Source organism: Neodiprion lecontei, chromosome 1 (genome assembly GCF_021901455.1).
Source record: "Neodiprion lecontei isolate iyNeoLeco1 chromosome 1, iyNeoLeco1.1, whole genome shotgun sequence".
Classification (NCBI taxonomy): Eukaryota; Metazoa; Arthropoda; class Insecta; order Hymenoptera; family Diprionidae; genus Neodiprion; species Neodiprion lecontei.
This window is the reverse complement of record NC_060260.1, coordinates 36,644,809-36,660,912: the sequence shown is the minus strand read 5'-3', so window position 1 is coordinate 36,660,912 and position 16,104 is coordinate 36,644,809.

The following is a 16,104-nucleotide window of genomic DNA, read 5'->3' as shown; positions in this document are numbered from 1 at the left end:
TATTTGCTTATTAAGAGACCGCCAACTCTTCGGCTACGATAGCTGCTGCTACGCACGCCGAGACCCCGCCTGCGCAGGCAGGTGAACCACTCGAGGTCGTATCGAACCTCGACGAACCGAGCACGTCTAGAGGTACTCGCCGACGCATGTCGACTCCCGAAGTGTTACGCATCTTGCAATCAGAAGATGATGATAGCGACGCAGAAGAACTTGGGGACCACGATAACGTTCGCGACAACGATTGCGACATAGAGAGAGCCGCTGCAGTATCCGACTTTGAATGGCCTGTCCGATTACGAGTTGGTTGTATCTGACTCTGAACCCGACTCGTACCGTTTAGAAGAAGCGCACATCGATGGCCGCCGTATTGTAAACTTGGAGCATCTTTTCACTGATTTCATCCGGAAATTCGGGAATCACGCACCGGCCCTAAATTGTCCGATGCGTTCCCTGGTAATCGTGGATTCGCGCCGGCAAGGCTTGAAGACACAAGTATTTTTTCAATGCCAAATGTGCCTTTACAAAGACAGCGGCTGGACTGAACCGGAAAATCTCCAATCCATGGACATACATCATAGCGCGGTGGCCGGATGCATAACGAGCGGAATAGGGTATTCACTATTGGAACAACTCCTTGCAGCGGTTGATATCCCAAACATCTCGCAGCGGACCTATCTGAGGTACGAGAACGACATAACGGTCCAGTTCATGAATGCCGCCCACGATGAAATGCGAGCTGCTGGAGAACTTGAGAAGGAATTAGCTCTCAAGCGAGGTGACGTCGTTGATGGCATCCCTCATATTCCCGTCGTAGCGGATGGTAGCTGGATGAAACGATCTTACCGAACCGGAAAGTACGACTCTCTGTCTGGAGTTGGAGCGATCGTCGGGTATCATACGCAGAAGGTCCTCTTCATCGGAGTGCGTAATAAAGTGACGTTATCGTCGACGGATTCACGTCCAGCATTGATACGCATGGACTTATCTACTCCACTTTGATCGTCGATGGAGACAGTAGCGTGTACAAGAAGATCTTGGACAGCAACCCGTACCCGAATATGATTGTCAAGAAGGTCGAATGCATCAATCATTTGTTGCGTAATCTGGCAACGAAAATAAAAGACACGCTGAAAAATAAAGGTCGCATAGGGAAATTGCGCCAAGTTGTGGAAGGTAGCGTACTCAGGCTGCGAACTGCCGTATCGAAGGCTACAAAGTTCAGATCGACGGAAGACGGTCCCACAAGCCTGAAGGCCCGGAAGCTTTCTGGAGATATTTTGAATATCCCGAGCCACGTGTTTGGTGAGCATAAGAAGTGCGCTGAACTGGGCTACTTTTGAGATGGATCGTTGAAAGAAGGCGAAGAAAACCACGTTCCAGCTCTAAAGGCTTTCGGACTGTACGACAAGATACAGGAAGCCTTTTCTAGTCTGAGTTTCTACTCTGACAGCATAATATTAGGCGTAAACAGCAATAGCGTGGAGAGGTACAATTCCATAATTTGCAAATACATCGGTGGTAAACGAATAAATTACGGGGCCAGAGGTTCGTATACCGGAAGATGTGCCGCGGCTGTCATACAGTTCAATACGAATAAATCTTTGAGCGTATTGAGTGAAGCTGTCAATGAGGAACCAACAGCGACGTTGAGGCACATGGAAGAGCGGCACATTCGGAGGAACGAGAATAAAGCAGCAAGCAGAGACAGGTGTCGGCGGAAGAAAACGCAATAAAAACGCAGCATCACTACGATCAGCTGCTCGAATGGTGAGCGAACCGCGATGAAATTGAACGGACAACAAGGCAGCAAGGACAAAGCGAGCGTTGGCTGTCAATACGGAAAAAGATATCGACTGCATCGAATTTTGGACGCGTGTGTCGCGTGCGAAGTGATACATCGTGTAAAAACACCGTCAAATCGCTGCTGTTTCCGACACCGTTGCGGCTTCCTGCTATTGAATATGGCCGGGAATGCGAAGAACAGGCGCGAACACAATTGGCCACCGAGCGCAATATCAACATCACGGAGTGTGGGTTGTTCATCGATGAGGAGCTACCGTACATCGGCGCGGCGCCAGACGGTGTAATCGGCGACGATGGGATTGTGGAAATCAGGTGCCCGTTTTCCATAAAGAACTTCGCCCCGGAAGAAGCGATCGCACAAAAAAAAGGAAATGTGCATCGTATTTTTGACAGCCGAGGCGAGAACATGAACGAGAGTCACGAGTACTTCTACCAAGTGCAAGGTCAGCTGCACGTCACCCGTAGAAAGTACCGCATCTTTGCTGTTTGGACACCACGAGGTATGAAAAGTATAGTCGTTGAGAGCAACGCCGACTTCTGGTCTAAAAAAATGCAACCCTTCTTGACGAGATTCTATAAATGTTGTATGGTGCCTGAGATCATTGACAGCCGCCTGCTAAGAAATATGGAGATCAGAGAACCACAGTACATTTTAGACGCTCGTCAGGAAAAAGAAAACAGGGCTGCAAGTAAGGCAAAGGACCAAGCCAAATAAATAATATTACAGTTTTGTTTCCTTGTACCACGTTTCTCATGAATGTACAAATCACGGTTACTCACAGTTGTCCGTAATTTCAATCGAGAGATAGGGTTATATCGTTCTAGCGGGCAGTCGTGTGACGGATAAAAATTCTTCGCGACGAATCTCCTGTGACGTAATTTGTGTTGTACATTTATCGTGGTGCAGGTAATCGTTAGAATACAAAATTCCATACTAATATAATTTTGAGTTTTTCATACAATCAAGCTTTCGAATATATCTATCATATGTATTTAGTTGTGAGGTATTTAAAATATTTCAGCCGCCTATGTTGCTGAATTTGTAGTACTGTGCGTGATATTCGTTTGTGAAATATTGGAGATGATCAGAATATTATTTAAATTAGAACCATTTTATGTTATTTAAGTACGTAGCCATTACACATTCCTGTGAGCATGCCGCGACGCGTTACAAGAATTCCAGGAAATGATTACATGAATAATGGCATAAAGACATTAGAATCTCTAAACATCCTGATGGGTAATATGTTTATCGAGTCTGTCATACGACTGTCAGCTAGAACGACACCCGCTCTCGATTGAAATTACGACCTACGGAGATTCAGATCGATTACTGGCGCATTAGCGCTTTGCCGGTAATCTATTATGAATGTTCAAATGATTTGTTATACATTTTTCAAAATATTCAGTAACCAAATTGTATACGTGTTGCAAATTTTTTTTTCTCTGTTTTCTTGATATATAATCATTTTGATTTTTCGTTAGAAGTGTGCAGAACAAAAATTTTATCGGAGCCTAGATTCGAATGCTCGGAGGGTTCAATTATTATAATCGTACGGTAATTTTTTTTATCCGATAATTGGTGAAATTTACACGTGTTGACATATACCCTAAGTACGATGCAAATATGCGAGAAATTTCAAAACTTGAGGAAAATAAATAATACGACTGTTATTATTTCATCATATAAACCATAAAACGTCAGTTGGGACGAAATTTAGGTTCTTGAGTCAGAAATATCATCCTGACAAAAAATGACCGCGTATTTTCCAAAACAATGAAAGCTTTTTCGAAGTGATATATGAGCATAAAAAGTCAAAACCTATTTCTACGATTTTTTTTCCGGAAGCGCCGAGTCATTTAATTTTGTTGCAAAATGAGCGCGCAGTAAACTTGAAGAATCAATATCTCATCTCCGGTTCTATTTGACGTAGAAAAATGATTCACAGCACATTCGCGAGCAGAGAGGATAAGCTTTCGTAGAAAACTTTGGTTTATCCGGAAACATTGAACATTGTAATTGTTATTAACGAACGAATTGTTTAATGGTACCATTTTTTGGCGAGGCTTCTACCATTTTATACATTCTGTAAAAAATCTTTCCGATTACAAATAATCCGTCGGGTTTGACGAGGAATTTCCCATTCATATTCATTCCGAATGACCATATGTTAGATATCTGCTACCGGTAGTAAAATATTGAACACGCTGAAATTTAGAGTGATTCGTAAAAAATGAATATCTTAATTTCAAAGGATTATCTCAACTTTTCGGATTATTCAGGACGATGCAAATTTTTAATCACATTATTCCATTTCATCAGATTCGACCATTCGCTTTTAACATTTTTGGGTATAGTGAGATGGCGCCGACACATGGCTGTAAGAGAACAGAAGAGGACCCATGTATTTGAATGTGTCCTTATATGATAAGGAGGGGAGGGCACGAATTCTCTGCCAAAGTATATTTTTATCGACAAGTACTAATCATGTTATGGATTCTGCATTGAAAAAGCGAAACAATCAAATGAACACGCTTATATTTTACAGGATAATCCGTCGTAACCGTTGGACGGACGCAATGTCACATGCCGCGAGGATATCTTCGTGGAGTGGTGAACTATGTTCAAATTACATTACTTCGCAAAGGATGTTAGAAACTCCCATCAACCGGGAGAAGGAACTGTTTCGCACAACCCGCAGCTTCATAGTTACCTCGAATCTCAGATACTATTTCCTTGCATTTAATATCTCAGAAGGTATAATCCTCAACGTCGATGTCAACAATTGTTTCATATATCCATAGTAACATGAATAAAGTGTTCCAATATTATATATAATCATTTTTCGAAACCCTTTTCACTAGTAAAATAGCTTCGAACGTAAAATTATTTCATTATTGTCAGTATAGTTGTGTGTAACAAGCGATGTACAATTTCAGAATGATTCCGAAACAGTAATACCCCGAAGTTACGCTATGGGTCGTTCCGGCATTGACGGCGTAAGTCGAAAAAAACGTAAGTCGGGGTGCACGTTTTATACGACTGTATAATGTATCGTATCTACGTCATCGTATTCTACGTCAAATTTTTTATCCATAACATATTTTGAATTGATGGAGAATACGATGGTCGTGCTGAGAACTCGCTACGAAGTGAAGGCAATTGCTAAAAATCGATTTAAACATATTAATTATTTATAACAATATAAATTTCGGAATAATCGTAAATGAAACAATTGTTGCATTAAAATTTAATTTATTAGCTTTGGATTGAAAAAACGAACTTTTCAGCTCAAACAGAGCCGGCGTTATGAATTTTTGAAAATGAGTTCTCCGTGCCAGAAAACACCAAATTATCAAATTTTCGATCCCCTCTATGTTACGAAATATGTAAAATAAAAAAATCTGAGAGGACTTTACTGCAATCGGTAGAAAACAACGTAACGATAATTCGGTAGATAATACGACGAATTTACCATAGATTATAACCAGTACGAGAGATTGACATTCATTAACAATTTACAAAGTCGGCAAACGATCGACTAGATAGCATTCGGTAGAATTATTCATAAACGATAGAATCAATAATTTATAATTATTACGGACCTGAGGAATTAAACAATGAATTCCTAAACACAACTTTTGAGAGAATACAAAATACAAAATTATGAGAGAGTGAGAATTTCGGAGAGTTTACAAGATAAAGAAATACACTAAATACACCGCAGTACCAAAGAATAATTTGCAGAACTTAATTTAACAAGGTACAGGGAAATGAATAACATGCAAAAATAATATAAAATTGCCAATAGCAATAAAAAAGGTGCGGTAATATCTAGGGGCTGATTCTACGCTCGGTTGTACTCCAAGGAACTCGATATATGATACAATAGGCACAAAAATAAATAAAAATATAATAAGCAATGACAAAAATAAAATATAAAGCACACTACTATTACAAAAGAGTATGGAATGAAACGTAAAGCCGATAGGGCTCAAAATACGATAGAAAGTACAGAAGCAGGCTAATAGTAATTCACAAATAATCAGAAAAATCATAAATACAAAATAAATAATTATTCGGCAGTTACGAGGTCGCTCAGACACAAAAATAATTAATTACTGAAATCATGCAATCGCACGGCGGCTTACCGCAACTCTAAGCCGTGGACCATGATTCACACAAAGTCGATGAATACCATAGGAAAGAATAGAAATTATGAGCGACTTCGTAACGATACAGTACAGAGGCAGAAGCCTTACCTTAGTCGGTGACTTCAGGCACACGAACTGACTCTATTTTTAATTATAGTTAATATTAGCAAAACTGAGAAGGAAGGGAAAAAGGATGAAACGATTTTATAGGATAAATTTTACGGTAGAACAAACGATAGAACGGTAGCGGGACGATCAACGGTAGAAAAACGATAGCGGTAGAAGGAAAGGTATCGATAGCTTGGATCGGGAGGATGGAGGAATAAATACTATGCTGTCACCCAGCAGGTCAAGCGTAGCATAGAAGGAGGTCGGAGTTCGGCTCGCCGATCTCACGGTTGTCGTGAGGTGATTCTTCTTCCCTTTGAATGGTTGGTTGACCCTCACCGCAAATAGGCCATCCCCCTGTGGCGAATATTGGTTACGGCGTGGTCATGCGTTTTCCAAAATTACCACTAGATGTGGCGTAATGTGCGGCTCGCGATTTCGTCATTGACACCAACTCGTACGATTTTGTAGCTGCTTCGATTTACGGTCCAGGTTGCCTATCATCGGGGACTTCTTTGACAGAGGCATACACAGGGTGCCTCTCGGCCAAAGTTACCGAGTGGAGAGTGACGCCTCATTGTTCACTTCCACCGGCTTTTGTACAGGCAGTAGCTGGCTGCCTGTACTCGAGGTCGTGCAGTTACACGGCTAGCTAAACCGTCGACCACGACCCACACAATTAGTCCTTGCTGACAGGAAGGCTGCGTCGATCCTCGGAACGATGGCTTTATCAACCTGGACGTAGTGGTTTGGGGTCGGTCCGGCACCAGGCCGGTAAGTCGGAAGATGGCAGGCTACGGTCTGGCTTTCACGCCATCCTTACGGCATCCGATAGAGCGGGCGGCTGGTTCCTCTTCGAGGAACGGTGCCCTCGGCCGCCGGGAGGATTTTTATCTCCCTGTTCACCGGCAGTCGAGGCGATACGGAAGGTTCCGGTGGATGCTACCCCAGGTGTATATAAAGGTGCTTCAAGGTAGCCAGTATAGTCTGATTAGACCGTCGGTAGGCGAAGTCGTCGAGAGCTGCAAACGGTAGCTAGTGGTCCCTCGTTGGTCGGGATCGTTGTCGTCCAAGTACCTTATTAGCTTGCGCCGAAGCGCGAAATAAAGAATTTACAAAGAAAGAATTAGTTAAGAGTAGTTATTGCCTATTTTGTATCGAGTTCGGTTGGAGTACCCTGCTGAGGACGCGTAAACTAGAAATAATAACGGTTGTGTGCCCTTGTGACGGGCGTTTTTGAAAAGCCACGTTACAATATATACATATAGGTATATATATATATATATACATATATATATATATATATATATATATATATACATATATATATATATATATATATATATATATGTATATTCTTATTAAGAATTATAGGTGTACGTGCAGAATGTAATGGGTAAAAAATATGTGAGAATTACTATGAAGATATGAAGCTCTTCTTGTTTAATCATGTGCTCAACAAATCTGACAAGACTTGAGAATGCTTTTTACATTCGAGCGTATCCCTTACTGTTAGTTGTGATTGGCTGGCGTTGTTGGTTCGTCTGACTTCAGTGATAGATCACGTGTTGAACGTTGAATTGATGTAAAAATTAATAAAAAAGTGAATTTGGACGTCCCGGAAGTCACCGCATCTTATTGTGTAACTCCCTCCAAGAATTGCAATTTCGAATTCAACCGAATCTTATTTGCGTCGAAGTGGGAAAAGTGTTTGATCCTGAATGTGTATCGTAAAACGCAGTATCTGTAATGAACTAGATATTCGTATATCAATCTTACCTGATAGATCACGATCGTCGGTTTACAATCGACGTGTTGATTTGAACTACTCGTCGTACTGAATGGTAAATAAATTATCGTCTGAGAAAACGATTTCCAAAAACTGGGTGGCTGCCTCGAGCGGAAGCTCGCCGATGGTGATGGATACTGAGCTGCGAGTGCTACTCCATCCCTTATTTATACGAGATTCTCAGAGGATGGAAGAGTTATGTTTCAGCGTTGTTAAAGCCCGTTCTACGTAATATACGTATCTCGTGGAAATGACTGTCTCATATTTTGACGCACTTGCAAATTTCTAGAAATACCATCTGATACGGTATTGAATTCGTACTTGCATAATCCAGGCTCGCCCAGACCGAGGCTGCGGCTAACAAAAGGAATTATCGCTCGTAATGCTGGAACTCGATGGTTTGAATGTATTTGAATGGCCCTTTCTAGCAATAATAGTTCCTTGGCATCCAGTGGGTGTCGAATTTAAAGGCTACGGGCACTGAGAATCATGATGGAAAATAATTTAATTCGCATTCAGGAAAAATGAAAAAAAAACAATTGCTTGCGACGAGTCCGATCAATTTTTTACGATAGGAATGGTTGAAGAAATGGAGCCCAAATATTTTGTAATCTGGCTGGCGTTTTGAATCAGCTGAATCGATTTAGGTCTTAAGGTGCACGCAGAAACTTTTCGTATCAAAAATTCACGCACCGACTGCAGGTAATTTTTGGGCACCTTGAATATTACGATGATATTTCTTGGTACGAAGAATAGAAAAATTTGATGTTCTTATAGTGAATAATATTATTAAAATACTATCTTTTTATATTCTTCGTACTGAGAAATATCGCCAAGATGTACAAATTGTCTACGAATCACCGGTCAGTAAGGAAATTTTTCTTGCGAAAAGTTTCTCTGTGACTTATTGAACCCTTGATAACCAGTTTATTGGGAAACGGATGCTAGAAATCGATTCAAAGACGGAGAGTGATTGAACCCATGAAATAAGAAAACAGTAAAGCAATCCCGTTAAATCTTTGGGCTTAATATGACGATTAGTTAGAATGCTGAAAAAATGTAGGTACACGCTATGCCGACGTAAATGAGCGCCGCGCGATCCTTCTGATAAAATGAAATTACGTAATTTTCAACGGGAGAAGCTCGGATATCCGTCGCTTTATCTGTTTCTTGGTGAGTGCGAATGAAAGGGATATATTACTTTCAATAAAATACCATAGATTAATGAAATGTGGGTAGAATATCAATGAGATACTGCTAATTCGACCATTGGATAACAAGCGATATATGAGTAAACGTTGGAACTAATGGCGTTTATGAAAGCTTATCGACGATTGTACTCAATCCGGCGCAAAGCTGTTATATATATTCGAAGAATGGAAACAAGGGCGTCCGCTGATGACGATCGATAACAGAGTTTGGAAGGATTTTAGGAACTATGACGCGGTTTAGAGGGTGAGTGTGAGTTTCTGGTGGTCCAATTAGTCACGAAAGGGTCATACGAATCGAATCTGAGACCTAAAATTTTTTGGCCGAAAAAAAGGTAAGGCTAACCCCTTTGTATTTTTGGCGAAAATTCTCGCGATGTTGAAAGTGCTTAAATAAATTCTTTCATGTACTATTCCGACCTAATTTTGCGAGAGAAATCGATTGTGCGCAGTACGAATACGCTGCGCGCAACCGATTAAGAGTTATAGCCATAACACGAGCAACTTCTAAATCTTTTCAGCCCTTGGTTCTCCGTTATTTCACGTATTCATGTTGCATTTCTCAGGGTCTGATCAGTCTTAAAAAATTGCAAATGCAGCTGGGCTTACCCTATGAACAATGAACGAAAACTTGCATGCGGAAAAAATTAAATTTGCGACTGGGTCTCGAAAAGGTGGAAAATAAAAATGACAAATTCGTAGCTCATAGTTTCAGTTTATTCGATATGCCTAAATACTAGTACAAGTGTTCAGGTGTCAGTGTGTCGTAATATAGCAAGTTGACAAGTATAATGAAAGTGAAATTCAAAGATGAATACCAAAATATGATTAAAAAGTAGACGACAAATCTAAGTATTTTCACATGGAAATTGGTACGCAGCTTACATTGTCTCAAGCAGAATACGAAAAATACCACATCAGCTACTTATTGTCATAGTTTCAACATACAGCTCAAGTTTTGACCTCCGTACTGGTACAACTCACTTCTGCAGGATACAATGTATGACGTATGATATTGTATTATCTATGTTTTCTGTAACTGATATTGAAATAAATAAAACATCAAATTCTTCCATATTACCTTTGTATTCATTCAGCTGTTGATCGTTTGTTGTTCGAAGTCTCTTTTTCGCACTTCTGTGCGTTGAATCAGTCGACAAACGGTCGTACAACTCGATTCTGAGATAACAAATCTTTTGCGGAAAAAAGTATTCGAACTCTTGGTGCAATTTTCTACATTTACGAAAAATGCTGAAATCATGTCTTCGATGTACTCTGTCGACGTAATTTTAGACGAGAACCAAAAATTACATTCGAAAAATGAAAGATTTCCTTTGTCACTCCTCTGCCGTTGGTCCTACGCTGTTTTTGATGTGTTTTTGTGATTTTTGAGGGTCCAATTAGTGGAAAAATAGTTCTACGAAACGATTCTGAGACAAAAAGTTTCCGAGCTCTGAATATCACAAAAAAGCAAGGCAAATCCTTCCCGTTTTCTCCGAAAGATTTCAGTCGATTTCGAAAAACACTTGAACCAATTCGTTCGGTCGCTATAGTAAAATCTACTATTATATCAAATGTGCGAATGAAATCTAAACCTATTATACAATCAAAGCTAAGGGAAGGTATAACGCGAACTTGAATATCGCAGATAGTCCCTTCTAATTCTATTGGTACGATTACTTCACCCGTGAACCTGTTTTAAACATTACCCTAATATATACGTGAAATTGTTTCTGAACCGGATGTGTTTAACAATAGTAGAAATACATCCCGCAAAAAATCTATGTCACTGTACATACATACAATTACCGCATACAATGGTTCAAGATTCGTTGCAAATATTTTACAGGGCCGATCCTTGTTAAAACTCTGATGAAGATTTGCTTGCCAATTTTTTCTGTTTTTAATTCTCAACAAATAAGGATTTCATACTAAAATTTGCTTCATTTCATTGGTCAGTTACGCCTAGTTCTGAATGATGCTACCAAATTTTTTTTTTTTACATTAGACGAATTACCTGAAAGTTACTCATTTGGTAGAAATCGTTATAAAACTACATACCGTGACTTCTCGTAGATGGTATACGCTACGGATACGCTAGTGAGTTTTGGGTTGGTTTCCGCATCGTATACGACCTACGAAAAGTCAGGGTATGTGTTACTGCTGTACATCAAAGTCCGGCACGATCAATCATGCGCCCAACTGAAAATTGTTACGAAAAACCATAAAAAATCATTCGAAGACGTTACAATTTTCTACGAATTCACTCCAATCCTATAAGATTTCACAGAAATTTGGAACTCTCGAAGGAATCAACTTCTTCGGATTCCAAGTACTATTCCTTCTTTTTTGAAATTCAATACCACTCGTTTATATTATAATCCTCCCTCTATTTTATTGAATGTTAAACAATAACAGTTTTCCGTGAATTTCTATCAAATGAGGAACTTTCATGAAGCAATTTTTCTAATGACGAAATAACTTATGTAACATCTATGATGTCTGGCGAAATTGCCAAACAATACACAAATAAAACATTTATCAATAAGTAAAATTGATTCCCTCAACCATCGCACGAGAGATTTTGTCATAAATATATGACTTTTTACGTGTGTATCAATAAGTGCTATGAATGAAAAATTCCTAATATTTTAAACATTATTACCTGCATTTCTTCTCTGCCAGATATTTATTCTCCATCAGATTGACGCGGACGGGTAAAGTACAATATGAAAAAAACATTTGCGTTTTATTGTATCGGTATAGGGAATACGTGTTACGAGTGCTGACTTCAACCCTGATTTTCTAGTAAATGCATGAAACAATTGCGTTAAAAATTTGTAAAGATATTAATCGTTATCCAAATGAAAAGTTTTAAAAAAATCGAGCTCGATTACACTCCACAGAGCTTACCGTAGTAATACCTTAATTTTATTTCGCAGTAAACAGATAATTCGGGCATGAATCCAAACTAATTCAAATCAGCTTCACTTCATTTTCCAGAATTCATTTATTTTTCAGTTAATTCTCATTATTTCAGTTAGAACTTTTAGTAGTTCAGTTAATGCTTATTAATTCAGTTATTTCGTATTAATTCAATTAATTTTCATTAATTCAGGTGCATTATAATGAATTCACAAACCTATCGACACGACAATTCACCGAGTTATTTCCCTCTCGGGCTGCACGGTAGGGTTTTCTTCAACGTGATTCGTAAATAGGAGGATTATGGGAAGTTGTGGGATGAATAGTACTGACCAGATCAAGGAGAGTATTTTGAAAAATTATATTTTATTACAAAAAAAAATATTTAATAGAAATGAAATGTAGGTTGGTTCCCCCCCCCCCCCCTCCCCCTCTCCGGCCCCTGCGGTTTCCCCGACCACCTCCTCGACGGCTGCGGTGTCGGTTTCGACGGCTGCCTTCCCCTCGAGGAACGGGACCGCCGGTGGCCATAGCGGCTGCCACCGTCACCCGGACGGCCTCCGTGATCCGTTCCTATCAACAACCAAATAATTGTGATCCAATGTCACGAGCATATTTGACCGATGAGCAGCTATTCTATATGAAATTATAAAATACGAAGCCAGTGAAAAGTAAAACTGTTTCGCCACGGCAATGACAGTATACAGCGGTTCACACGCGGCGAGGGTATAACATCCCAACTCCTTGGTCAATAAAAATGTGTCAGAAAAATATGGTATGCTTCGCGAAGATATCTACTGACGGACATCGTTACATTATACCGGCTAGTGCATAGTTTTTGAAAATTACACAATTAAACCACTTTTTAATTCTTAGACAGACTCTTTCAATAACTGCAAAAAAAAAAAAAATTTGAAACAATCAAACATGTAGCTGGGGACGTACCTCTAGCGTCGGGCTAGCCGCGCGATCAGGCCTCGCCGCCGAGGAGGCAGCAGGTGAGGGGGGCGGAACCACCATCGTCGGGGACTGGAGTGGCGGCGGTGACGGCGGTGGCGGCTGTACAGGGGCCGCCATCAACAGCCCCTGTCACTCGCCGTACAGTTCCGGAATCTAGGCAAAGAAAATGCATAAGCACACGCGTAATTCTGTACGAAAACACAAGATTACTTACCGGCGTTAGGGGCTGTTGAGGCGCCTGCCGCCATCCATACCACTGGGGCGGCGCGTAGCCCCAGTAGTATTCCGGAGGTGGGGGATTCCGGGTGACCCCCCACGCCACCCCCGGCTGTCGTAGCGGGACCGGGGGCCTCAGCCGCACATTCACACGTCCGGGCCATTGAGGTTGCGCCTCAACGACCGGAGGTGCTGGCTGGTTGGGATCCACCCGAATCCCCGCTGGATTTACAATCCCTTCTTGATTGTTATTTGCTAAAAAATAAAGTTCGCAAAATTAGTCCCATGCCAAATCAACGATTTATCAAAATCAACGCGAGCGACCTTCCCTACATCTGCTTTGCTAGTGCGGCAGTTGCCAGGTGTTTAGGTATACATACGGTACTTGGAAATACAGAAAAATATATCGCTCACGAATAATATAATTCATTCAAAATCTTGGTTCCGAATTCACAGTCTATATACCGGATCGCGATGCCCACTCAGCTAAAAATAATCGATGCATCGGTTAATCGAGTAGAAAAAAATGATGGAATAAGACTCGATTGAATCGGTAATAATTTATCGATTCATCGATCATTTGATATTTTATTGAAATTGTGCATTCGAATCCCTAATTTGGTGCGGTTTATAAATATTCTGGAGCTGCTGAAGCTGAATAGAGGGTGGCTCAAAAAAACAAACAGAAAAATTAACGCCCCAATTCAAAACCTGAATAAACTAAGATCGCGTTTCTCTATTCGCAAGATCTTTTTGAAGCGAAGCTTTCCAAATCAAAGCTCTTACGCACGTTTGTAATGGGGATCTAACTCAAGAAAAGTGAAACGTCAGAAAGGGAAGTTGCAACGCGTATTGCTGCTGTGAGTAAGGCGAACCAGAGTACTAGAGAAGGCAACTGCGAAAGTTTCAGTGTAATCGGGTTATAAATATTATAACTATGAATGATTTTATAAAAAAACGCTCGGTGCGCGAGCGGCTTGTACAGCGTTCGTGCGCTGCGGTAACGGAATATTACGCGTTATTCGCAAATTTTGTTAACACTGCGATGGTACATTGCAAAGTTTATTGTCATTTAATTATTTACAATGTTTATGTGTATCGTTGATCGTACCCACGTACCATTCGTCTCGCCGTTAATTATTTTCAGACATGTGTGAAAATCAACATTTGTCATATGTTAATAAATATTTAACAACAGAGAGCGTAGAATAGGTATGCGAAAAAAATGATTAACGAGTACAAAATTTTTGATTTCGATAATTTCGCCGTGGATTTCGACGTAAAAAATGTTGAATTTCACAATGAAAACAGTGGGACGTATTTTCATAATAAAAAACATAGTTAACAATTCCCGGAGTTTCCGAAAAAAAATCCACGACATTTCCATGACTATTCCAGAATTTCCGAATTCACAGGCCTTTACAGGTTTTCCAGAATTCCCTGACCAGTAGCCACCCTGTTATTTATAGCTCAAATGATGTACATACATTACATAAAAAAAAACAACTAAAAAGATGTAGGATCAACATTTTTTACGTATTATGTGAGGATTAACATAATTTTGATTATTACGGAATTTGGCTTTTTGCGAATGGTATTGGATTGGACCTACTACCTTAAAATATTTTGTACGCTACAGATGTTTTTCGATAACACCAATAATGCGAAAGAATGCATTTTCTGCGTGCAAAAAAGTATTTACGCGCCAAATATTATGATTGGTAACAAATTACTTACGGCACATCGTTGCCGGTGGTTCGTCAACGACTGACTCTCTTCGGTGTGCTTTGGCGGCGACGCTTGCGCTTCACACACGCCACTGTGTGATAAAAAAATAATTAACCTCAACGTCATATAATAAATTCCAATAATCCGTAAGCAATGGATACCTTTTAAAACTAAAAACAGAACGAATAAACTTTCGAGAGACGACAGTTTTTTTGCTCGATTACGAATAATTAAGAATTTAATAATCACACGAGTTTTATATTCTTATAAATTTCTAAACTTCGGATTATTACTATTTACTTTCAGGAACAAATAAAAGAAGAAAGGAATTCGGATGTATTCCGTTTAAATTAAATGAAGAAGAAATAATAGAATTTAATTACCGTAAGAATCAATAACAACGAAGCGAAAAAAAAAAATGATAATTCAAATTGTTTAGAACAAAATCCTCTATAAAAAAAGGATGGATGCATTTTTATTGTCAGATTTCAAATTAATTAATAATCTTGCCTCAAAGTTTTCTATTCCCTAATTTTTCATCGTTTTTGGTTTATAATTTTTTTATTATTAACATTAGTGCAAAAAGTTATGGGAAAAAGTTATGGGTAATTGTATCAACTACAAAAAAGGTCTCGAGAACATTTTTGTCAGCCTCACGGTTACGGAGGTAAATAACAAAAACCAATCACACCCTTGATTTCAAGATGGCGGCCGTTCGCTAACCCTTTCGGACCCGGAAACTGAGTTTCACACTCATGGCCGACCCCCCAGAGAATTAAAAAAAAAATAGCGTTCAACCCAAAATTCTCAGCGAAATCACGCTTTGCCTGGACTAATAAAGATGACCGCGACACGCGCTCGTAGAAAAATTAACAATGCTCCAGAACAATAAGAGGTAGGAAGCCGAAAACTTTCACAAAACTTCTTCGAAGCATTGTTAAAATGTTGGTGTGATTGAAAAATGAAAACTTCAAATTTCGTCGTACAACTTTTTCATTGTATAGTACAATAAGGAATCCTGCATGAAATCTTTGGAAAAAATCGCAATTTTGTTTATTTTCTATATTCAGGATTGTAATTGGGCTTCAAAGTCGCGGGATACATTCAGGTTTGTCGTGTTAAATTTTCAAAAATAAATATCAATACTGAATAAAGTTGCGCCGATTTGAAGTGAAAGAAAAAATATCTTTTGCTTTCACAAAAATGACCTCT